The sequence below is a fragment of the Schistocerca cancellata genome, chromosome 5 (assembly GCF_023864275.1).
Source record: "Schistocerca cancellata isolate TAMUIC-IGC-003103 chromosome 5, iqSchCanc2.1, whole genome shotgun sequence".
In the NCBI taxonomy this organism is placed as follows: Eukaryota; Metazoa; Arthropoda; class Insecta; order Orthoptera; family Acrididae; genus Schistocerca; species Schistocerca cancellata.
The window spans coordinates 538,311,227-538,337,543 of record NC_064630.1 but is presented as its reverse complement, the minus strand read 5'-3'; positions in this window follow the sequence as shown (position 1 = coordinate 538,337,543).

Genomic DNA, 26,317 nt, shown 5'->3' with positions numbered 1-26,317 from the left:
TGAAATGTCACATGACTATTGAATGATATTTTTATGCTTTGCTTTTCGTAGTTGGTTATTTCATTTGATATCTAGTTTACAGCTGTGTTGCAGCATTGGTTTTATAAAATAAAATAAAATGCAGTTGCTAATGTGAACACTTTCTGTCAACAGATCTATTAAATAATAATTATGTGATCCACATTCTTCAAAAAAGGAGCACTTGGAAAGGAAAGAACAATAAGAAGGGACTAGTAACAGTAACTGCATACATAATATTCTTTTCAAGTGCATGGTAATATTTTTTTTACAATATGTTGTTGTGGTGCACCACTTTAATTACATAGACATTAAGATGTGAATATACATTTCCCTTATCTGCATTGTTGTCTTTAGTGTAATATTTTTTTGCTTGAGCTATGTCATGTTTAGGTATAAATTATAGCATTTGCTGCGGCTGTTTACCAGGCATAGTGCTACTAAATTTCACTTTGTATTACTCTGTTAAGATAGTTTTACTACTGATTTATTTTTCTTGTTTGCTGCACAGTGCCTTATATTAGTTGTAGTCCTGCAATTGCTTTGCCTATTTAAATTTTTTGTCATTGATGTTTGTGTTAATTGTTTTATGCTGCTGCATTGCCTTGTCCCTTAGTTTAGCATCTGAGCTCAGTAGATGTAAGGTAGCTTAAGAGGGGGTAGCCTATAAGAGAATGAGTTGCGATGAATTTGAGGACATGCACTGAGGGGTTATACGAGAAAAATACAGAAAGCATGCTTGGTTAGGATTTTTTTTGATGGAAACAAATGTTGGAATAAGACTGCAGTACCAAATGTTACACTGAAAACGAACCCTGTCCTTTCCTTGTGTGTTATCCCACTATATGTTTGTGTACCGTTGTGTATTTATGTTTTTCCTGTCTTTATGTGTTTAGCTAATAAGATTTATGTTGTAGAAATTTTCTAGTACTAAGCTACATTCACTATGATGAGGAATACTGTTATCCTCAAATATAGTTGGCATTAAAATATGTTATTTACCTTGTAAACATGCTTAGACATTATTTATTCTGTTTTGTTTTAATGCTCATGGGTGAAGCTGATGTTTCGAAAGTTATTCTGATCTTTTATGTATGTACTCATGTCATAATTCCTGTAACACTGATGTATATGTATATTTCTATTCTTTTGTAAAGCCTGTATTACTACAAATGTTATCTGTATTGTTATGTTCTTTAATGATGTATTTTGTACCTTTGTTATTGTATTCTCATGTTATAATATTGTAATTGACACCAGTTCATCAAATTAAGTAACTTGTAAGCATTCATATCACTGCACACATTTCTGTTGGTCATACTATATGGACACTATGGTAGAAGTAGGGACTGTTAGTGTTTGCACATGTGTTAATAATTCAGCAAGGGACTGGATAACAGCATTGCTGGTTCTAAGGACAACTACAAAAAGTTCGTGAGTGTACAAGTGGTGGTTTATGGACTTGCTATATTGTCTGCAAGACTTCTAAGGACAATTCCACAACTTTGTGCGTGCACAAGTGGTGGTTTATGGACTTGCTATCTTCTCTGCAAGACTCTTCGATGGTGATTGTGCACCTGCACAGTTGCAGCAGATGGCTGCTGGCCGTCTCTACAAGGACTGAAGTGTGTCTGCACCTTTGATGATCCACCAATACCATTATTTCTACAAGAACTGCAGTGGGTCTGCACCTCTGGTGGCCCACCAATACCGTAATCTCTAACAAGAGTACAGTGGTCTGCTCTGTGATGACCTACCTACCCCTTCTTCAAAACTTCGACTGATTCTGCTGTGGGTTTGCTCTGTTGTGGCTCATTACCTGTCAGCATGTCAAGTGTCAGCACTGTCTTTCCGTTGGAAGGACAACACTACTTCTTCAAGACTGCATGGAAATCCACTACTTCCGTGTGCATCGTCTTTTACTGCTCAGACTTTGAGAAAAGAAACGGCAGTTTCACTGTGATGAATGATCAGGACTGTCTTTATGGACTGTGAGAAAATTTTAGCTTTTGACCAACATTGTATCAATACGTGTGTGCATTTGATTTCTTTGTTATTGTATATGTGAAAAAATTTTAACAAATATTTATTGGCCAGTGCCCAAAACAATTTGAAAAATTTTTTGTGGGGAGCATGGGGGCTATGTAAGTAGGCTGTTTATGTTTTCTTTATGTAAGTAGGCTGTTTATGTTTTCTTTATGTAAGTAGGCTGTTTATGTTTTCTTATTGGCAACGTTACGTAGCGCTCTATATGAAAATCACTGGCCGTGCTGTGTGCAGTCTGTGGCTAGTTTGCATTGTTGTCTGCCATTGTAGTGTTGGGCAGCGGCAGCTGGATGTGAACAGTGCGTAGCGTTGCGCAGTTAGAGGTGAGCCGCCAGCAGTGGTGGATGTGTGGAAGGAAATGGCGGAGTTTTGAAATTACATATACACTCCTGGAAATGGAAAAAAGAACACATTGACACCGGTGTGTCAGACCCACCATACTTGCTCCGGACACTGCGAGAGGGCTGTACAAGCAATGATCACACGCACGGCACAGCGGACACACCAGGAACCGCGGTGTTGGCCGTCGAATGGCGCTAGCTGCGCAGCATTTGTGCACCGCCGCCGTCAGTGTCAGCCAGTTTGCCGTGACATACGGAGCTCCATCGCAGTCTTTAACACTGGTAGCATGCCGCGACAGCGTGGACGTAAACCGTATGTGCAGTTGACGGACTTTGAGCGAGGGCGTATAGTGGGCATGCGGGAGGCCGGGTGGACGTACCGCCGAATTGCTCAACACGTGGGGCGTGAGGTCTCCACAGTACATCGATGTTGTCGCCAGTGGTCGGCGGAAGGTGCACGTGCCCGTCGACCTGGGACCGGACCGCAGCGACGCACGGATGCACGCCAAGACCGTAGGATCCTACGCAGTGCCGTAGGGGACCGCACCGCTACTTCCCAGCAAATTAGGGACACTGTTGCTCCTGGGGTATCGGCGAGGACCATTCGCAACCGTCTCCATGAAGCTGGGCTACGGTCCCGCACACCGTTAGGCCGTCTTCCGCTCACGCCCCAACATCGTGCAGCCCGCCTCCAGTGGTGTCGCGGCAGGCGTGAATGGAGGGACGAATGGAGACGTGTCGTCTTCAGCGATGAGAGTCGCTTCTGCCTTGGTGCCAATGATGGTCGTATGCGTGCTTGGCGCCGTGCAGGTGAGTGCCACAATCAGGACTGCATACGACCGAGGCACACAGGGCCAACACCCGGCATCATGGTGTGGGGAGCGATCTCCTACACTGGCCGTACACCATTGGTGATCGTCGAGGGGACACTGAATAGTGCACGGTACATCCAAACCGTCATCGAACCCATCGTTCTACCATTCCTAGACCGGCAAGGGAACTTGCTGTTCCAACAGGACAATGCACGTCCGCATGTATCCCGTGCCACCCAACGTGCTCTAGAAGGTGTAAGTCAACTACCCTGGCCAGCAAGATCTCCGGATCTGTCCCCCAGTGAGCATGTTTGGGACTGGATGAAGCGTCGTCTCACGCGGTCTGCACGTCCAGCACGAACGCTGGTCCAACTGAGGCGCCAGGTGGAAATGGCATGGCAAGCCGTTCCACAGGACTACATCCAGCATCTCCACGATCGTCTCCATGGGAGAATAGCAGCCTGCATTGCTGCGAAAGGTGGATATACACTGTACTAGTGCCGACATTGTGCATGCTCTGTTGCCTGTGTCTATGTGCCTGTGGTTCTGTCAGTGTGATCATGTGATGTATCTGACCCCAGGAATGTGTCAATAAAGTTTCCCCTTCCTGGGACAATGAATTCACGGTGTTCTTATTTCAATTTCCAGGAGTGTATAATGACTTTTGATGATATTAAGGTAAATACATTGTTTGTTCTCTATTAAAATCTTTCATTTGCTAACTATGCCTATCAGTAGTTAGTGCCTTCCGTATTTTGAATCTTTTATTTAGCTGGCAGTAGTGGCGCTCGCTGTATTGCAGTAGTTCGAGTAATGAAGATTTTTGTGAGGTAAGTGATTTGTGAAAGGTATAGGTTAATGTTAGTCAGGGCCATTCTTTTGTAGGGATTATTGGAAGTCAGATTGCGTTGCGCTAAAAAATATTGTGTGTCAGTTTAAGCACAGTCTTGTATAAATTTTTCAAAGATGACGTTTTACATGACCTTGTTCAATTTCAGTCAGTTGTTGCTGTTAAGGGCTTCTTTGTCGTGCTAGAAGCGTTCCTGACCAACATCAACTCGCCACATCCAACCTCAATTGGCAACTAACGCTCACGACCGTTGCGGCTTGTAATTAAAGCAAACCTGATTTGCATCCTCATAATGGCGTTACTAGCGTCACGCTTATGTCACTGGCACGAAATTTCAACAAACATCATCTTGCAGATGTAAAAACATGCCTGCCACCTTTCGTTTATGTCGCATAACTTCTTCCGCGTACTGAGATTTCTTATCCGTGTGTGTAATTTTAAAAGCGCTAACAACGGTGCTCGAGATGAAGACAGCCTGTTTCAGTTTTATCGATCGTTTACATGATCCAGAACCATACGATTAAATAAATAAATAAGAAAATAACTGATCCAGTCTATGGATTTGTGGTGTATGTGTTGCCACAGAATCGTATTCCAAAATATTGAATGGCGACAGCCATAAGAGAATCAGGCTGGGCCCGGGGGGTTTATAGCCAGCTCCATCCTCAGCCTCTGGGCTGAGATTGATGAGCTGCCACTTCACATCAGGCGGCAGTGTACAAAATGTATTCAGCTCCTCGCATATAATTCTGTTATTTGTCAGCCTTTCGAGCTACTCTTTAACATTCGGGCGAGCAACAAGGCCTTTGGTTATTCATACAAAGTATTTTCTATTATAAATGGGTATGGGTGATACTGATGTTTTACGCCAAAGCTAGAGTCAAAAGTTGCCTTTGTTTCTTACGAGACACAAAATTATTTTAGAATTGACCATGATGAAGGAAGAATGTACCCCAAAAGTCATTTTTGTCTGCTTTGTATGCCTCTTTAGGTCAGCTCCGAAAATTTACTGCAGTCTACAAGACGGCTCGGAACGAGGAGATATTCGTGTCGCTGGTTCATTCCTGTTTGTTTTGTGATCAGCCAGCAACATCCAGCGTGCGAAAAATGGTACTGGCAGAGAATATACTCGCATTTCACGTACCCTAAGATAGGCAACCCAACTAAAAAATATTTACCAGACGCAGATAATGTAAATTGTATTTCCTGTCTTAAGGTGCATGACATATGTTCTGGACCAGTACTACTCTGCCGCTGCCCTCTGTTATATACCTGCAATTATTTTTATTATTCTCGGTTATTCGCCTGGGAGGGGGCGTGTGAACTCGAGACACTCACAGCTTCACTTCTTTTCTTTCTTTTCTTTTCTTTCCAAAACCTCATCAGCACTTCGCTGCTTTTTTTCTTACTTTCGTCTGTTTATCCTTTCAATGTTGTTTTCTGTCCGGAATCTCTTGATATAAAATATGCAAATGTTGCAAGTCTTGTTGCGTTTCTTTCATTCAACTGGTCTTTATTTTCTTGCATTGTTGTTGTTGTTGTTGTGGTCTTCAGTCCTGAGACTGGTTTGATGCAGCTCTCCATGCTACTCTATCCTGTGCAAGCTGCTTCAACTCCCAGTACCTAATGCAGCCTATATCCTTCTGAATCTGCTTAGTGTATTCATCTCTCGGTCTCCCTCTACGATTTTTACCTTCCACGCTGCCCTCCAATACTAAACTGGTGATCCCTTGATGCCTCAGAACATGTCCTACCAACTGGTCCCTTCTTCTCGTCAAGTTGTGCCACAAGCACCTCTTCTCCCCAATCCTATTCAATACCTCCTTATTAGTTATGTGATCTACCCATCTAAACTTCAGCATTCTTCTTAGCACCACATTTCGAAAGCTTCTATTCTCTTCCTATCCAAACTATTTATCGTCCATGTTTCACTTCCATACATGGCTACACTCCATACAAATACTTTCAGAAATGACTTCCTGACTCTTAAATCTATACTCGATGTTAACAAATCTCTCTTCTTCAGAAACGCTTTCCTTGCCATTGCCAGTCTGCATTTTATATCCTCTCTACTTCGACCATCATCCGTTATTTTGCTCCCCAAATAGCAAGACTCCTTTACTACTTTAAGTGACTCATTTCCTAATCTAATTCCTTTAGCGTCACCCGACTTAATTCGACTACATTCCATTATCCTCGTTTTGCTTTTGTTGATGTTCATTTTATATCCTCCTTCAAGACAGTGTCCATTCCGTTCAACTGCTCTTCCAAGTCCTTTGCTGTCTCTGACAGAATTACAATGTCATCGGCGAACGTCAAAATTTTTATTACTTCTCCATGGATTTTAATACCTACTCCGAATTTTTCTTTTGCTGCCTTTACTGCTTGCTCAATATACAGATTGAATAACATTGGGGAGAGGCTATGTGGTGTCACCGCCAGAGACCACACTTGCTAGGTGGTAGCCTTTAAATCGGCCGCGGTCCGTTAGTATACGTCGGACCCGCGTGTCGCCACTATCAGTGATTGCAGACCGAGCGCCGCCACACGGCAGGTCTAGAGAGACTTCCTAGCACTCGCCCCAGTGGTACAACCGACTTCGCTAGCGATGGTTCACTGACAAATTACGCTCTCATTTGCCGAGTCGATAGTTAGCATAGCCTTCAACGACGTCATTTGCTACGACCTAGGAAGGCGCCATTACCATTTACTATTGATACTGTAAAACATGTACCGCCAAGAGCGACGTTCACCATTTATGGATTATAGTTCAGTATTCCACCAGCTACGTCAGTTTTTCCTACAGTCTAATTTCCTTGTCCTGTTCCAGACCTCACACCAGCCTGCGTGAGCTAAAACGCGTGCCTTTCGGCTTCCTCTCATACAGGTGTTGGCTCTCCTACCAACCCACAACAGGCTACAACTCTGTCTCACTCCCTTCCCAACCACTGCTTCCCTTTCATGTCCCTCGACTCTTATAACTGCCATCAGGTTTCTATACAAATTGTAAATAGCCTTTCGCTCCCTGTAGTTTACCCCTGCCACCTTCAGAATTTGGAAGAGAGTATTCCAGTCAACATTGTCAAAAGCTTTCTCTAAGGCTACAAGAGCTAGAAACGTAGGTTTCCCTTTCCTTAATCTTTCTTCTAAGATAAGTCGTAAGGTCAGTATTGCCACACGTGTTCCAGTATCTCTACGGAATCCAAACTGACCGTCCCCGATGTCGGCTTCTACCAGTTTTTCCATTCGTCTGTAAAGAATTCGTGTTAGTATTTTGCAGCTGTGACTTATTAAACTGATACTTCGGTAATTTTCACATTTGTTAACACCTGCTTTCTTTGTGATTGGAATTATTATATTCTTCTTGAAGTCTGAGGGTATTTCGCCTGTTTCATACATCTTGCTCACCAGATGATAGAGTTTCGTAAGGACTGGCTCTCCCAAGGCTGTCACTACTTCTAATGTAATGTTGTCTACTCCCTGGGCCTTGTTTCGACTCAGGTCTTTCAGTGCTCTGTCAAACTCTTCACGCAGTATTATATCTCCCATTTCATCTTCATCTACATGCTCTTCCACTTCCATAATATTGTCCTCAAGTACGTCGCCCTTGTATAGACCCTCTATATACTCCTTCCACCTTTCTGCTTTCCCTTCGTTGCTGAGAACTGGTCTTCCACCTGAGCTTTTGATATTCGTACAAGTGGATCTCTTTTCTCTGAAGGTCTCTTTAATTTTCCTGTAGGCTGTATCTATCTTACCCCTAGTGAGATAAGCCTCTACATCCTTACATTTGTCCTTCAGCCATGCCTGCTTAGCCATTTTGCACTTCCTCTCGATCTCACTTTTGAGACGTTTCTATTCCTTCTTGCCTGCTTCATTTACTGCATTTTTATATTTTCTCTTTCATCAATTAAATTCAGTATTTCTTCTGTCACCCAAGGATTTGTACTAGCCCTCGTCTTTTACCTACTTGATCCACTGGTGCCTTCACTACTTCATCCCTCAGAGCTACCCATTCTTCTTCTACTGTATTTCTTTCGCCCATTCCTGTCAATTGTTCCCTCATGCTCTCCCTGAAACTCTGTACAATCTCTGGTTTAGTCAGTTTATCCAGGTCCCATCTCCTTAAATTCCCACCTTTTTGCAGTTTCTTTAGTTTTAATCTACATGTCATAACCAATAGATTGTGGTCAGAATCCACATCTGCCCCTGGAAATGTCTTACAATTTAAAACCTTGTTCCTAAATCTCTGTCTTACCTTTATATAATCTATCTGAAACCTGTCAGTATCTCCAGGCTTCTTCCATGTAAACAACCTTCTTTCATGATTCTTGAACTAAGTGCCAGCTATGATTAAGTTGTGCTCTGTGCAAAATTCTACCAGGCGGCTTCCTCTTTCGTTTCTTACCCCCAATCCATATTCACCTATTACGTTTCCTTCTCTCCCTTCTCCTACTGACGAATTCCAGTCACCCATGACTATTAAATTTTCGTCTCCCTTAACTATCTGAATATCACTATCTGAATAATTTCTTTTATCTCATCATGCATTTCATCAATTTCTTCATCATTTGCAGAGCTAGTTGACATATAAACTTGTACTACTGTAGTAGGCGTGGGTTTCGTGTGTATCTTGGCCACAATAATGCGTTCACTATGTTGTTTATAGTAGCTTACCCGCACGCCTATTTTTTTATTCATTATTAAACCTACTCCTGCATTACCTCTATCTGATTTTGTATTTATAACCCTGTATTCACCTGACCAAAAGTCTTGTTCCTCCTGCTACCGAACTTCATTAATTCCAACTATATGTAACTTTAACGTATCCATTTCCCTTTTTAAATTCTCTAACCTACCTGCTCGATTAAGGGATCTGACATTCCACGCTCCGATCCGTAGAACGCCAGTTTTCTTACTCCTGATAACAACGTCCTCTTGAGTAGTCCCCACCCGGAGATCCGAATGGGAGACTATTTTACCTCCGGAATATTTTACCCAAGAGGACGCCATCATCATTTAACCATACAGTAAAGCTGCATGCCGTCGCGAAAAGTTACGGCTGTAGTTTCCCCTTGCTTTCAGCCGTTCGCAGTATCAGAACAGCAAGGCCGTTTTGGTTGTTGTTACAAGGCCAGATCAGTCAATCATCCAGATTGTTGCCCCTGCAACTATTGAAAAGGCTGCTGCCCCTCTTCAGGAACCACATGCTTGTCTGGCCTCTCAACAGATACCCCTCCGTTGTGGTTGCACCTACGGTACGGCCATCTGTATCGCTGAGGCACGCAAGCCTCCCCACCAACGGCAAGGTCCATGGTTCACGGGTTCTTGCATTAACGATGTTAAATATTTTCTTTGTGACCAGAATGAGATTTTCACTCTGCAGCGGAGTGTGCGCTGATATGAAACTTCCTGGCAGATTACAAATGTGTGCCCGACCGAGACTCGAACTCGGGACCTTTGCCTTTCGCGGGCAAGTGCTCTACCAACTGAGCTACCGAAGCACGACTCACGCCCGGTACTCACAGCTTTACTTCTGCCAGTACCTCTTCTCCTACCTTCCAAACTTTACAGAAGCTCTCCTGCGAACCTTGCAGAACTAGCACTCCTGAAAGAAAGGATATTGCGGAGACATGGCTTAGCCACAGCCTGGGGGATGTTTCCAGAATGAGATTTTCACTCTGCAGCGGAGTGTGCGCTGATATGAAACTTCCTGGCAGATTAAAACTGTGTGCCCGACCGAGACTCGAACTCGGGACCTTTGCCTTTCGCGGGCAAGTGCTCTACCAACTGAGCTACCGAAGCACGACTCACACCCGGTACTCACAGCTTTACTTCTGCCAGTACCTCGTCTCCTACCTTCCAGACTGGTAGGTAGGAGACGAGGTACTGGCAGAAGTAAAGCTGTGAGTACCGGGCGTGAGACGTGCTTCGGTAGCTCAGTTGGTAGAGCACTTGCCCGCGAAAGGCAAAGGTCCCGAGTTCGAGTCTCGGTCGGGCACACAGTTTTAATCTGCCAGGAAGTTTCATATCAGCGCACACTCCGCTGCAGAGTGAAAATCTCATTCTGGAAACATCCCCCAGGCTGTGGCTAAGCCATGTCTCCGCAATATCCTTTCTTTCAGGAGTGCTAGTTCTGCAAGGTTCGCAGGAGAGCTTCTGTAACGTTTGGAAGGTAGGAGACGAGGTACTGGCGGAAGTAAAGCTGTGAGTACCGGGCGTGAGTCGTGCTTCGGTAGCTCAGTTGGTAGAGCACTTGCCCGCGAAAGACAAAGGTCCCGAGTTCGAGTCTCGGTCGGGCACACAGTTTTAATCTGCCAGGAAGTTTCATTTTCTTTGTGAGTCTGTTTTCATCTATCCTGCATACATGTCCCTAGAACTGTACTCATGTTTTTCTAACTTTATCTGTGAGGTTGGCTGTGTTCGTAGACTCCCTTTTATGTCATCTGAGCCAAGCTCCGTCTCGGAAAACGGCGCAGTAAATTTTTTAAAGGGTTTTTCGTGCTTGTTCCTCTTTATCATTAATTTTGTTACCACTCTAGCTAGTGTGGTTTCTGCCGCATGCAAGACTTCAGGTGAAAATCCGTGACGCAGTTTTTTTTTTTTTTTGCGCTACCAGATGCTCTTTCGTTAAAGTGATTCCGTGTCTGTTTGTAGGCCTTTTGCTGTTTAAATATTCTTCCTGTGTTGGAGATCAGTCTTGTGAACTAGATGCTTTCTTCTAAGTAAAGTGGACGTTCTGGGTGATTCCTCCGTGCCGTGTTCTCAGTCGTAGTTTCCTGGGTGATTTGGTGTCCATGTACTGAGTTTCTCATAGGAAATCTGGGGTCCAGTTGTAAAGGCGATTTAATGTACTTTACTTTTCGTGTTTTTAGTTAATATAACCAAGTCATGTCTACAGTCTGGGAATTTCTCAGTGACTCTCTTACTTTCTCTTTTCCAATTTGGATGCCTTTGAAGCGCTTTTCCCAGTCTCTAATTATTTTTTCCAACAAGAAGTTGAACAACAATGACAATAAGCCGTCTCTCTGTCGACTCCTGTGTGAATTACAATGAGTTGACGTTTCTTCCATAAATTTCAGTTTCGAGGTGGTTCCTCATAAAATTTAGTGTATTATTGCTCTGCTCTTCCTAGCGACTCCTAATTCTTCTAGGCTACCAAACATCCAGGGATCAATGTGCCATTATCTCTGAATGTCTTCTTTATTGTATGTGAACTGAATTCAGCTCATCTTCTAAAAACTGACACAGGATGGTTCACACTATATGTGTGTGTGTGTGTGTGTGTGTGTGTGTGTGTGTGTGTGTGTGTATGTGTGCGTGTGTGTGTGTGTGTGCCGGTGTTTCTGTATGCACCCGCGAAAATCTGCAGAAAAGGACTTTCCATAAAATATTGTATATTTCAGTATAATTGGATCAGTCATCGTGTTTTAGTACTATCGCTGAAAACGTCAAAGTTGTGTTCCCACACAATTTTATAATCTTCATCATATTCAAATGAGTTTTGATCTAGAACTCACCATCAGAATATTCCACAGTTAATATTATACTGACTTCCTGACGTTGCCAGTTGGTCTACTATCACAGTTTTACACGTTTCACATAATCATGCAGTTGTAAGTGTTTACTTAGTTAATACTTACATCACACGGTTTACTCAATATTCAGTATCATTTGTCATAATGTATATCAATCACAAAAACATATTAAAACCAAAAATGTAATTTTTGCATAGTAATAACTGGTTTTTGACAATATAGTCTGTAATCCAGAAACCTAGTACATTATACGTCGCATTCATGATAGTAGTAGGTTCGTTTTTTTTCCTTCTATGAGATGTGACTAAGATTTAAAATTCAAGTTTTCGACGTAACTTTTGAATGTCCAAAAATTGCTAAATGCTCGCACTTTTTTCATTTTTTCCTATTGTGACCATTCGACAAAGACCAATTTACACATTTGTAAACTAACTTAAATATCCTACAATTTGTCACCCAGAAGGGCTTGGAAAACCTAACAATTTCTGAGATACATCTTTTCAAATTTTGGCAGATTTTCCGAACTTGTAAAGTTTAAGCTAATTTTCGTGTTTCATTGCAGATAGTTGTCTTTATATCTCCATTAAACTGTCGGGTGGGGGGGGGGGGGGGGAAGGGAGGAAGGGAGTGTGTAGGTTGGATGTCACTGTTCACAGCAAGGCAACTGAAATTGGAGATCATTGAGTATACAAAAATTCCATTTAACAAAATTTTGCATCAGGCGTATACAAAAAGTGTTGATGAAGTGAATGATACTATGCACGAAACATGAATTAAAGCAGTTTCCTCCTATTCAATAAATCAGGGCCAAGCAAATCCGAGAATGCCCCTCCTCCAGTGCTATCTTCATCGTCATGGACGTCCTGAAATGGAACGTATTTATCTGTTGGTTATCCCAAGGTATAGCTGTTGCAAACCAATCCTTGGATTGACCACTACAGAAGAAGAATCCCAAGGTAAAACCTTGTCAAAAAGTCCTACTGTAGACGGTACATACATTTTAGTGAGTACTAAATGATACAAATAATGGTATCAGTATCATTTGGGCAAGTACTAATTTAAGTACATAATGGTAACTTTATACAACAATACGAGTATGAATATATCTCATATTGTTCCTCAACTTTTTCGAGCACCCTGTCGATCTCGTCTTCGTCACCGACCTCGTCTAAATCGTGGGTTTTAAAATCGATGTCTACCGTAATTTCAGGCAGCTTTTTGCAGGACTGGCCACAGCAGGTTCCGCAGACAACTGAGCACTAAATCTGCCTTCCTGCAACTGCAAGCATTTCTGCGTCTCTTCTTGCAACTGCAGGAAATCATGTGTAGTATGTCTGACGAGAAAGAAACTCGAGGCTAAAGAAGATCGAGTGGAATCACGACCACTCAAGACATGAGTGAAAGTGATGAGGTGACTGCCAGTGAATTTTGAGATGACTGAGTAGAAGACATTTGGCGTTTTATCTTTTTCACACTTCTGAAGGTATATGGTATGTTGCTTGGGACCTCTGCGATCAGTAAAGATGACTCACAAGTCTAAACCCTCTCCTACAATAAACCTGACGGCAAAATTAGAGGCCTTTCTGATAGCTGTGGTAATGATAAGCGTGTCAGCATCTTCTTCAACCAGAAAAACCTCAGCGTGCCTGGCTTCAAATTTCACCTTCAGCAGTTGAATGAGTTGTAATTCCTTTCCGTCTTTAGATAAAAAAAAATTATTGACAATGGTTGTGTCCTTAAATATCATCTCAGGAGAAGACGACTTTGTTCAGAGCTCTTTGTATTCTTTTGGCCAGGCTATGTTGGATAACAATCAAACACCACAGCTATGATCTCACCCTGCCTCGAGATATTGTCCACATCGAGCAGTTATCATCGCAAACGAGGAGTGGTTGGGTCAACCAGTTTCTAAAGGAGATTACTCCCCAACAACAAATTTAGTTTTTGCTCGTGACTCACCAATACTGACAATTTGGAATGCTTTATAGAAAGAGGACTTAATGCCCTTCCTCGTTCCCTCTTGACTTCTGGAATGGTGAAGAAGCTCTTCAATTCTTCATCCGGCTCTTTCAAAATGAACATTCTGTGCAACAATGTGAGTGGGTGCGAGAACAGAGAGATACGTCGATTGTACCTAAATGCAAAATTCTACACAGAGTACGCGAAAGAACTTGCCCCCCTTCTAACAGCCGTGTACCGCAAGTCTCTAGAGAAACGGAAGGTTCCAAATGATAGGAAAAGAGCACAGGTAGTCCCAGTCTTCACCGAGCGAGGTGGCGCAGTGGTTAGACACTGGACTCGATTTCGGGAGGACGAAGGTTCAATCCCGCGTCCGGCCATCCTGATTTAGGTTTTCCGTGATTTCCCTAAATCACTCCAGGCAAATGCCGGGATGGTTCCTCTGAAAGGGCACGGCCGACGTCCTTCCCCATCCTTCCCTAATCCGATGAGACCGATAACCACGCGGTCTGGTCTCCTTCCCCAAACAACCAAACCAACCCTAGTCCCAGTCTTCAAGAAGCGTCGTCGAGCTGATGCGCAAAACTATAGGCCTATATCTCTGACATCGATCTGTTGTAGAATTTTAGAACATGTTTTCTGCTCGCGTATCGTGTCGATTCTGGAAACCCAGAATCTACTTTGTAGGAATCAACATGGATTCCGGAAACAGCGATCGTGTGAGACCCAACTCGTTTTATTTGTTCATGAGACCCAGAAAATATTAGATACAGGCTCCCAGGTATATGCCATTTTCTTTGACTTCCAGAAGGCGTTCGATACAGTTCCACACTGTCGCCTGATAAACAAAGTAAGAGCCTACGGAATATCAGACCAGCTAAGTGGCTGGATTGAAGAGTTTTTAGCAAACAGAACACAGCATGTTGTTCTCAATGGAGAGACGTCTACAGACGTTAAAGTAACTTCCGGCGTGCCACAGGGAAGTGCTATGGGGCCATTACTTTTCACAATAGATATAATGACCTAGTAGATAGTGTCGGAAGTTCCATGCTGCTTTTCGCGGATGATGCTGTTGTATACAGAGAAGTTGCAGCATTAGAAAATTGCAGCGAAATGCAGGAAGATCTGCAGCGGATAGGCCCTTGGTGCAGGGAGTGGAAACTGACCCTTAACATAGACAAGTGTAATGTATTGCGAATACATAGAAAGAAGGATCCTTTATTGTATGATTATATGATAGCTGAACAAACACTGGTAGCAGTTACTCCTGTAAAATATCTGGAAGTATGCGTGCGGAACGATTTGAAGTGTAATGATCACGTAAAATTAATCGTTGGTAAGGCGGGTGCCAGGTTGAGATTCTTTGGGGGAGTCCTTAGAAAATGTAGTCCATCAACAAAGGAGATGGCTTACAAAACAATCGTTCGACCTATACTTAAGTATTGATCATCAGTGTGGGATCCGTACCAGGTCGGGTTGACAGAGGAGATAGAGAAGATCCAAAGAAGAGCGGCGCGTTTCGTCACAGGGTTGTTTGGTAAGCGTGATAGCGTTACGGAGAAGTTTAGCAAACTCAAGTGGCAGACTCTGCAAGAGAGGCGCTCTGCATCGCGGTGTAGCTTGCTGTCAAGGTTTCGAGAGGGTGCGTTTCTGGATGAGGTATCGAATATATTGCTTCCCCCTACTTATACTTCCCGAGATCCCGAGTGTAAAACTAGAGAGATTCGAGCGCGCACGGAGGCTTTCCGGCAGTCGTTGTTCCCGCAAACCATACGCGACTGGAACAGGAAAGGGAGATAATGACAGTGGCACGTAAATTACCCTCCGCCACACACCGTTGGGTGGCTTGCAGAGTATAAACGTAGATGTAGATGTAGATAGATGATTTGAAGGGTGCGAGAACAGAGACGTCACCATATCTTAAAACGATTGAAATTCGGCTTTAGTCTGTCGAACTGGGCTACTTCATTTGAGAATGTCTAGATGAATACAGTTGCAAACCGCAGTATTTTTCTGGGCAAATTCAACTCTATTTTTTCATAGTACCTGAGGAGACAAATACTAGGAGTACTGCTTTTCGTTTCCCATCACGGACGAATTAAGAAATTATATCCGTTAGCTGGGAAACTGAGATATGGATGATTGAATAACATAAAAGTACCGCTGTGTCTGTGTGATCCAGATATGAACAAGTAGTTTAAAGTTTACCCGTCTCTTCATGGTTGCTTGCGGTCGTATGAGATGCTGGTAAACACCGCCTGTGAGCTGCGGGGTCGCCGCAAACACGGTCATTAATTAGACTACGGCCCGAGCGAGCCCTGCTGCGGATTTGTTTGTGCAATCTGCTGCCACAGGCAGGGGCCCCACAGGAGGCAGCTTCCAGTGATCGGGTCGCCCACTCCTCTGGAAACGGCGAGATCACTCTCACAGAATCGATAGCACTTACTAACCCAGTAGTAATCACTTTCGAGTGGTTCGTCCTGCGTTAGGCTAGAGGTCCATACAACATTTATTTACCAACACGGAATTTCTCTTTAAGAAGGCGAAATTGCTTCTCTAGACAGTGTAGGACGAAAATAAATTAAAGTTTAACGTCCCATTAACTTGAGAAAATGAGAGATGGGGCAATATTAACGCAGGAGGGATACTCATGTAGTTTTATTTACCACCTAGAAAATATCAAGCGGTGGCCACGAGACGTGGTGCTGGTCATCTACATATTCACGCTTCAATGCAGCACATTCTACCCGACGATGGACGACTTGGCGGAGACCTTGGTTGTAGAAGTTAGCGTTTCGTGTATCAGGAATCGTGCCACCTTGTAAGTCAGCTCCTTGTCGATCTGGACCACCTTGTCAGGAATTTTTTTTCTTGTTTCTAGGGAAGGGGAAGAAGTCACTGGGTCTAATAACAAAGGAATATGAGGATCCGGGGAGGGAGGGTTATATGGGAAGGGGAGGGAGACATGATTTGGTACCGAAAGAGTGTGTGACTGTCCTGTGCACAAATGGACTTTGTCGTGTTGAAAAAGCACCCTATCGGTTAGTTTCCCTCAGTGGTTCGTCTTGACGTCCTCCCGTAAAGATGTCACGGTATTTCGGTAAAATGCTCCTGTGACGATTGGTCCTCCCAGACATCGTCTGGTACCACCACCCGATGATCGGTCCCACAAAACTTCGTCACCTTGCACGAGACTTGTGATGAATCCACGTGTTTGTTCCTTTGTTCAAGGTCATATTGCTACACACAGCAGTCGACGAGGGTGATTACAGGGCTAAAGAAGTTACCTGGATGGGGCTGACATCACCTGGATAGGGCTTACACCGCTGCATTATTTTCGCTGCTATTACAATTCATCGACCTATTTCAGTTGATGTGTGCAGTGACGGAAGCCAGCAGGCTGAAAACTGGTACTCAAGGGAAGGCAGGATACAGTTACGATTGACGACGTAGCCGAGCGGTGTAAGGCGCTGCAGTCATGGACTGTGCAGCTGGTCCCGGAGGAGGTTCGAGTCCTCCCTCGGGCATGGGTGTGTGTGTTTGTCCTTAGGATTATTTTGTTTAAGTAGTGTGTAAGCTTAGGGACTGACGACCTTAGCTGTTAAGTCCCATAAGATTTCACACACATTTCAACATTTTAGTTTTTTAAATTTTTATTTAGTGTCGAACGTTTTCTTTATATATTTAACCTTATCTGATTCGTATGGTATCTGTGGTGTCACCGCCAGACACCACACTTGCTAGGTGGTAGCTTAAATCGGCCGCGGTCCATTAGTACATGTCGGACCCGCGTGTCGCCGCCATCAGTACTTGCAGACCTAGCGCCACCACATGGCAGGTCTAGAAAGACGGACTAGCACTCGCCCCAGTTGTACGGACGACATTGCTAGCGACTAGACGTACGAGGCCTTCCTCTCATTTGCCGAGAGACAGTTAGAATAGCCTTCAGCTAAGCACATGACTACGACCTAGCAAGGCGCCATTAGCCTTACCTACTTTGAGAGTTATAGTATAAATGTCTCCAGAAGAACGCTGTATTCATCAGAGAATAAAAGTTAAGTATAAAGCAACTACGTACTTTTCTTGCTACCATTCAATAGTTATCCTGTTTCAGACTTCACGCCCGTCTGCATTAGTTAGCGTGCCTTTCGGCTACCTCCGAGTGGTGTGGCTGTCTTGCTACGCCACAACAGTTTGGCGACGAGTCAACGTGTTCTTCCTACTTGTTTTGCTCTGATTTGATTTGCTTGTGTCATGGCTTCGCCACAATCTCCAGATGTACTGTCCGAATTTTATCGCTTGCAGAATCAACAGACGCAGGCGTTATTGGATGCCCTGGGACAGCTCGTCCAGGGTCAACGTGCGCTGCAAAACGATGCGGCCGCCGCCGCTTCCTCACAGCTACCGCAGCTACAACATGCAGTTGCACCGCCGTTTCGCCAGTTCGATTCCACTCAAGAATCTTGGGCGGAATATTCCCGACAGCTGGATTTTCATCTGGCAGCCTACAGAATTCAAGGTAACGAGCGGCAGCCTCACTTATTGTCTTGTGTCGGCGTGCAAACGTACCGTGTGATAGTGAAATTGTTTCCCCGACGCGACGTAGCTACTCTGTCCTACGAAGAAATTGTGTCGGCTTTAGATGCCTATTTCAAAGAAACAGCTCATGTGGTTGCAAAACGGTATACGTTCTTTCGTACGAAACGTACGGCCGGTCAAACTAATAGGGAGTGGGTTGCAACTTTGCAAGGCCTTACTAGGGATTGTGAATTTCAGTGTGACTGTGGCCTTCCTTATTCAGATACAATGGTGCGTGATGCAATAGCACAGAACGTTTCTGATGTTCGCATAAGGGAACAGATTTTGAAGCTAGTTAATCCCTCCCTTCAACAAGTGATAGACATATTGGATAGGCAAGACACACTTGACTGTGCTCAGGAATCTTTTGAAGCTTCGCCAGCAGTGTGTAACATTAACCGGCCCGCTGGACGCGCTGCGCGGCCCGGTAACCGGCCCTCGCGCACTTCGACGCAGCTGACGCCGCGCTCTAAACCAGGTGTGCCTCGCCAGCCCGCAAATGCAGTGAAATCATGCCCGCGGTGTGCTACTAGACATTCGCGTGAAAATTGCCCGTCACGCCAAGCTATTTGCTTTTACTGTCACAAGAAAGGACATGTTCAAAGTGTTTGCCAGAAAAAGCTCAGATCAGACAATCACAACCGTTCCAGGCCCTTTGCTTCGCGCCGGAATCGAACCGCGGACACTCAGGCTCGGGAACCTTCGCCCATGGACATTCACGTAGTTAATGCCACTCCGCCCAGTGTTACTCTTTCTAACAGTGACTGTGTTCGTCCCACAAAAAGTGTGCGTCGACGTCGACGGCAATCCCGTCACGTCGCAAGTGATTCTGTACCAGTGTCTGTTCACGTTGCACAAAACAGTCGCTCTTGTCGTCAGCAGGACAATAAACTTTTTGTAGATTTGGACTTTGCCGGACAAGTGATACCATTCCAGCTCGATACCGGAGCTGCAGTTTCATTGCTCAATCACGCCACGTACAAACAACTGGGCGCACCGCCGTTGCGTGCCGCAAAAGTTCAGCTCACTAGTTATTCAGGACAGCATATCCCTGTGTTAGGACAGTGCAGCCTTCTTGCTACATACACGGGGACAAACAAACCTTGTGTCGTTTTACGTTCTTCGTTCTTCTGCTGCAGTGAACTTGTTTGGTTTAGATTTATTTCAATTGTTTAACTTGTCCATAGTGAATCAGGTTCTCTCAGTGAACCAGACTGTGCCTTCAGCCAGTGTTTCTAGTCTATGTGAGGAATTTGCAGACATTTTTGCACCGGGCCTTGGTTGCGCTAAGAACTATGAAGCACATTTGGAACTAAAAGTCAACGCGCAACCGAAATTTTTCAGAGCGCGCAATGTTCCCCACGCATTGCGTGATGAGGTCGCAAGAACATTAAAAGATTTAGAATCGCAAGGTGTCATTGAACGTGTGCAGGCTTCTCTCTGGGCCTCACCGTTAGTGATTTTGCAAAAACCTTCCGGCAAATTGAGACTTTGCGTGGACTTCAAAGCAACAGTGAATCCACAACTAGTGACTGCTACTTTTCCTTTGCCCCGCCCGGAAGATCTTTTTGACAAACTGTGCCCGGGAAAATATTTTTCAAAGTTGGACCTAGCAGATGCGTACTTGCAAATACCGGTGGACGAAGAATCCCAGCGCGTATTGGTGGTTAACACGCATCTTTGACTATACAGAGTCAAAAGACTGCCATTCGGGTGTGCATCCGCCCCTGCATTGTTTCAGCAATATTTACAAACTATTTGTGCGTCGGTCCCTACTGCAGCTAACTATCTGGACGATATAGTGATCTCAGGAAAGACGGAAGCAGAACATTTACAAAATCTCAGAACACTATTTCAGGTCTTGCGACAGAATGGTCTTCGCTTGCGGAAGGACAAATGTGTGTTTTTTGCTCGTGACTTGCCGTATCTGGGACATGTCATAAATGCCCAAGGCATCCATCCGAGTCCAGAGCACCTCAGTGCCATACAGGACTTGCCTGCACCACAAACTTTGAAGCAGCTACAGAGTGTGTTGGGAAAAATTAATTATTATCATCGCTTTCTGCGCAATGCCTCTTCCATTTCAGCTCCGCTTCATCGCTTACGCCGTAAAGGTGTTCCGTTCGTCTGGTCGACGGAATGCGAACGCGCCTTTCGCCAATTGAAATCGGCGTTGCTTTCAAATACTTGCCTTACGCCATTCGATCCCCAGAAACCCCTTTTGTTGATGGTAGATGCATCGGATTTCGGGATCGGTGCTGTGCTTGCGCACAAAGATGGTTCGCATGATCGCCCTATTGCCTTTGCGTCAAAATTGCTCTCGTCAGCGCAAAGAAATTATTCCCAGATAGAGAAAGAAGCTTTGGCTCTCGTGTTTGGTGTTACGAAGTTTCACGATTTCTTGTATGGTCGTCACTTTACCATCATTACAGACCACAAACCTTTGACATCGCTTTTTCATCCGAACAAGCCTGTACCTCCACGTACAGCGCAGAAATTCATTCGCTGGTCTCTTTTCCTCTCGCAGTACCGCTACGATATCTTGTACCGGTCCACTGCTAAGCACGGAAACGCAGATGCGTTGTCCCGTTTGCCTGTTGCCGAGGATAAAGCATTCGATTCTTCCGAACTTGCTTGCATGTTCATTGATGCGGACACTGATGACGTGGTCGAATCGTTTCCGATTGATTTTCGTCGTGTAGCTACAGCCACAGCTGCAGACCCTGTCCTTGCTACCGTTTTGCGTTTTGTTACTACGCAATGGCCCTTGTCGAAGTCACGGATCGAGGATCCGATGGTTCGCCGATTTTTTGCTCACAAGTCGACTTTTTGTACGACGTGGTGTTTTGTTGTTGCGTTCTGATAATGATCAGTCTAGGGTCGTGGTCCCACGTTCGTTACAGTCCTCTGTCTTAAAGCTTCTCCACCAAGGACATTGGGGTATAGTGCGTACGAAACAACTTGCTCGTCAGCACTGTACTTGGTTCGGAATCGATGCAGCGATTACGAATATGTGCTCTTCTTGCATGGCGTGTGCCGAACAACAATCCGCACCGCCGCGGAAATTCTTTGCTTGGCCGAAAGCCGCTTCCCCTTGGCAACGCTTACACATAGATTTTGCTGGTCCATTCTGGAATGCTCGATGGTTGGTTGTTGTCGATTCCTTCAGTAATTTTCCTTTTGTTGTCCGGATGTCTTCCACGACGTCCTCTGCCACCATCCAAGCGTTGTCTGCTATCTTTTGCATTGAAGGTCTTCCGCAGACTATTGTTTCTGACAATGGTCCACAATTCATGTCCGCAGAATTTCAGTCATTCTGCAAGGCCAATGGTATTCAACATCTGACATCCGCGCCGTTTTCGCCTCAGTCAAACGGTGCCGCTGAACGTTTGGTCCGGACTTTCAAGTCACAGATGTTGAAGTTGAAAGAGTCGCATTCTCGGGAGGACGCGTTGTTGCTCTTTTTGTCTTCGTATCGCTCTCGGCCCCGCGATGGTCGCTCGCCGGCTGAGTTGCTTCACGGTCGTCCTCATCGAACCTTGATGTCTTTGCTGCATCCGCCGCATCAGGTTCCTGTGCAGCGGCAGACTCCTGCTTTTGCTCCTGGCGACGCTGTATTATATCGCAACTATCGCGGTTCAAGGCGTTGGCTCGCAGGGCGCATTCTTCGCTGCCTCGGCCGCGCGATGTATTTGGTTTTGGGGGCCTCTGGTGAGGTGCGTCGGCATCTCAATCAGCTGCGCCTCTGTCGTCGCCTGGGTTCTGCCGCTCCCCGTCTGCTTTCAGCGACGGAGCCGTCCGGTCAGCGCCCTGGGGACCCATCTACTGGCTCGCCTCATCCCCAGGTGTTACCGACGATGCCTTCCATTCTGCCCCATGGCGTCGCGCCGCTGCAGCCGCCGCTGCAGCCGCCGCCGCTGCCGCCCGCAGAGGACGCTTCGCTGCAGCCGCCAACCGCCTCCCTGGGTCACGCGCCGCCGATCGCTTCCCGTGACCAGCTGTCGTCCGCCCTGGACCTCTTGCCCGCTCCGGACCACATGGCGTCATCGCGCGTCGGATACCCTGACGCAATGGAGGTCGACCCTTCGGGCCCTCCTGTTTCATTACGGGCGCATGCGCCGCATGTTGACGTGCACCCTGGAGTAGGTTTCCAGGCGTTTCCTAGCTCCCCTCGGACCGAATGGCCGGGTGCGGGTGGCACAGCCTCGCCTGTTGTTAGGCTCCCCACCTCATCGCATACGTCAACATGGGGCCCTCCCCACGGCGGGCGGAAGCCTTATAACACGACCGTTCGCCGATTTGCGGGGGAGGAATGTGGTGTCACCGCCAGACACCACACTTGCTAGGTGGTAGCTTAAATCGGCCGCGGTCCATTAGTACATGTCGGACCCGCGTGTCGCCGCCATCAGTACTTGCAGACCTAGCGCCACCACATGGCAGGTCTAGAAAGACGGACTAGCACTCGCCCCAGTTGTACGGACGACATTGCTAGCGACTAGACGTACGAGGCCTTCCTCTCATTTGCCGAGAGACAGTTAGAATAGCCTTCAGCTAAGCACATGACTACGACCTAGCAAGGCGCCATTAGCCTTCCCTACTTTGAGAGTTATACTATAATGTCTCCAGAAGAACGCTGTATTCATCAGAGAATAAAAGTTAAGTATAAAGCAACTACGTACTTTTCTTGCTACCATTCAATAGTTATCCTGTTTCAGACTTCACGCCCGTCTGCATTAGTTAGCGTGCCTTTCGGCTACCTCCGAGTGGTGTGGCTGTCTTGCTACGCCACAACAGTATCATACCTAAGCTCGGGTACCGCTTTCACATCATACTTACAGCTTTAGTTTTAATAAGCTGTATTCACTGAAAATTTCACCCCTCATTTAGGAAAAGTAAATAAGTGTGAGAAGTTGCACACAATATATTTTAAAGCAGTAATTCCAGACTCAAAAATAAATAAAAATACCACACGTTCGTAATGAAGGAATAAACAATAGACTTTTCAGTGAGTTACAATTTAACAAATCACCATTATATACAGATACAGCAGATAGTTTTTTAAAAGCAAGCCACTGTGATCTGGGCAGAAGGCGTACAGGTATTGAAATATTAAAGGTAATTCGCCACAAACACAGCAGAAGGCATCAGACGCCAGGAATGGCAGTAAATAAGGTTTTAAGGCTATAGTTTTCCACATGTCACTGTGCTATGGGTTACCTCGATTTTGTGGAAGCCACAGTCGCAGACCACAATGTGTTGTTGATAAGGGTCATAATATATTAGCGTGAACTGTATTTTGACCAGACGAAACTACTTCTGTCCGGCTATAACTGTGTGTTCTTACATTGTTCTGGCAGAAGCCTCAACAAACTATAGCAAGTGAAATGTTGTTGTTGTTGTGATCTTCAGTCTTGAGGCTAGTTTGATGCAGCTCTCCATGCTGCTCTATCCTGTGCAAGCTTCTTCATCTCCCAGTACCTACTGCAACCTACATCCTTCTGAATCTACTTAGTGTATTCATCTCTTGGTCTCCCTCTACGATTTTTACCCTCCACGCTGAACTCCGGTACTAAATTGGTGATCCCTTGATGCCTCAACACATGTCCTACCAACCGATCCCTTCTTCTAGTCAGGTTGTGCCACAAACTTCTCTTTTCCCCAATCCTATTCAATACTTCCTCATTAGTTATGTGATCTACCCATCTAATCTTCAGCATTCTTCTGTAGCACCACATTTCAAAAGCTTCTGTTCTCTTTTTGTCCAAACTATTTATCGTCCATGTTTCACTTCCATACATGGCTACACTCCATACAAATTCTTTCAGAAATGACTTCCTGACACTTAAATCTATACTCAATGTTAACAAATTTCTCTTCTTCAGAAACGCATTCCTTGCTATTGCCAGTCTACATTTTATATCCTCTCTACTTCGAAAATCATCAGTTTTTTGCTCCCCAAATAGCAAAACTCCTTTACTACTTTAAGTGTCTCATTTCCTAATCTAATTCCCTCAGCATCACCCGAATTAATTCGACTACATTCCATTATCCTCGTTTTGCTTTCGTTGATGTTCATTTAAACTCTCCTTTCAAGAAACTATCCATTCCATTCAACTGCTCTTCCAAGTCCTTTGCTGTCCCTGACAGAATTACAACGTCATCGGCGAACCTCAAAGTTTTTATTTCTTCTCCATGGATTTTAATACCTATTACGAATTTTCGTTTGGTTACCTTCACTGCTTGCTCAGAATACAGATTGAATAACATCCGGGAGAGGCTACAACCCTGTCTTACTCCCTTCCCAACCACTGCTTCCCTTTCATGTCCCTCGACTCTTATAACTGCCATCTGGTTTCTGTACAAATTGTAAATAGCCTTTCGCTCCCTGTATTTTACCCCTGCCACCTTCAGAATTTGCAAGAGAGTATTCCAGTCAACATTTTCAAAAGCTTTCTCTAAGTCTATAAATGCTAGAAACGTAGGTTTCCCTTTCCTTAATCTTTCTTCTAAGATAAGTCGTAAGGTCAGTATTGCCTCACGTGTTCCAATATTTCTACAGAATCCAAACTGACCGTCCCCGATGTCGGCTTCTACCAGTTTTTCCATTCGTCTGTAAAGAATTCATGTTAGTATTTTGCAGATGTGACTTATTAAACTGACAGTTCGGTAATTTTCACATTTGTCAACACCCGCTTTCTTTGTGATTGGAATTATTATATTCTTCTTGAAGTCTGAGGGTATTTCGCCTGTTTCATACATCTTGCTCACCAGATGGTAGAGTTTCGTAAGGACTGGCTCTCCCAAGGCTGTCAGTAGTTCTAATGGAATGTTTTCTACTCCCGGGGCCTTGTTTCGACTCAGGTTTTTCAGTGCTCTGTCAAACTCTTCACGCAGTATTATATCTCCCATTTCATCTTCATCTACATGCTCTTCCACTTCCATAATATTGTCCTCAAGTACGTCGCCCTTGTATAGACCCTCTATATACTCCTTGCACCTTTCTGCTTTCCCTTCGTTGCTGAGAACTGGTCTTCCACCTGAGCTTTTGATATTCGTACAAGTGGTTCTCTTTTCTCTGAAGGTCTCTTTAATTTTCCTGTGGGCTGTATCTATCTTACCCCTAGTGAGATAAGCCTCTACATCCTCACATTTGTCCTTCAGCCATGCCTGATTAGCCATTTTGCACTTCCTGTCAATCTCATTTTTGAGACGTTTCTATTCCTTTTTGCCTACTTCATTTGCTGCATTTTTATATTTTCTCTTTCATCAATTAAATTCAGTATTTCTTCTGTCACCCAAGGATTTGTACTTGCCCTCGTCTTTTTACCTACTTGATCCGCTGCTGCCTTCACTACTTCGTCCCTCAGAGCTACCCATTCTTCTTCTACTGTATTTCTTTCCCCCATTCCTGTCAAATGTTCCCTTATGCTCTCCCTGAAACTCTGAACAACCTCCGGTTTAGTCAGTTTATCCAGGTATCATCTCCTTAAATTCTCACCTTTTTGCAGTTTTTTCAGTTTTAATCTACGTAAAAAAGAATCCACATCTGCACCTGGAAATGTCTTACAATTTAAAACCTTGTTCCTAAATCTCTGTCTTACCTTTATATAATCTATCTGAAACCTGTCAGTATCTCCAGGCTTCTTCCATGCAAACAACCTTCTTTCATGATTCTTGAACCAAGTGCCAGCTATGATTAAGTTGTGCTCTGTGCAAAATTCTACCAGGCGGCTTCCTTTTTCGTTTCTTATACCCAATTCATATTCACATATTACGTTTCCTTCTCTCCCTTCTCCTACTGCCGAAATCCAGTCATCCATGACTATTAAAATTTCGTCTCCCTTCAATATCTGAATAATTTCTTTTATCTCATCATACATTTCATCAATTTCGTCATCATCTGCAGAGCTAGTTGGCATATAAACCTGTACTACTGTAGTAGGCGTGGGCTTCGTGTCTATCTTGGCAACAATAATGCGTTCACTATGCTGTTTGTAATAGCTTACCCGCACGCCTATTTTTTTTATTCCTTATTAAACCTACTCCTGCATTACCTCTATCTGATTTTGTATTTATAACCCTGTATTCACCTGTCCAAAAGTCTTGTTCCTCCTGCTACCGAACTTCATTAATTCCAACTATATGTAACTTTAACGTATCCATTTCCCTTTTTAA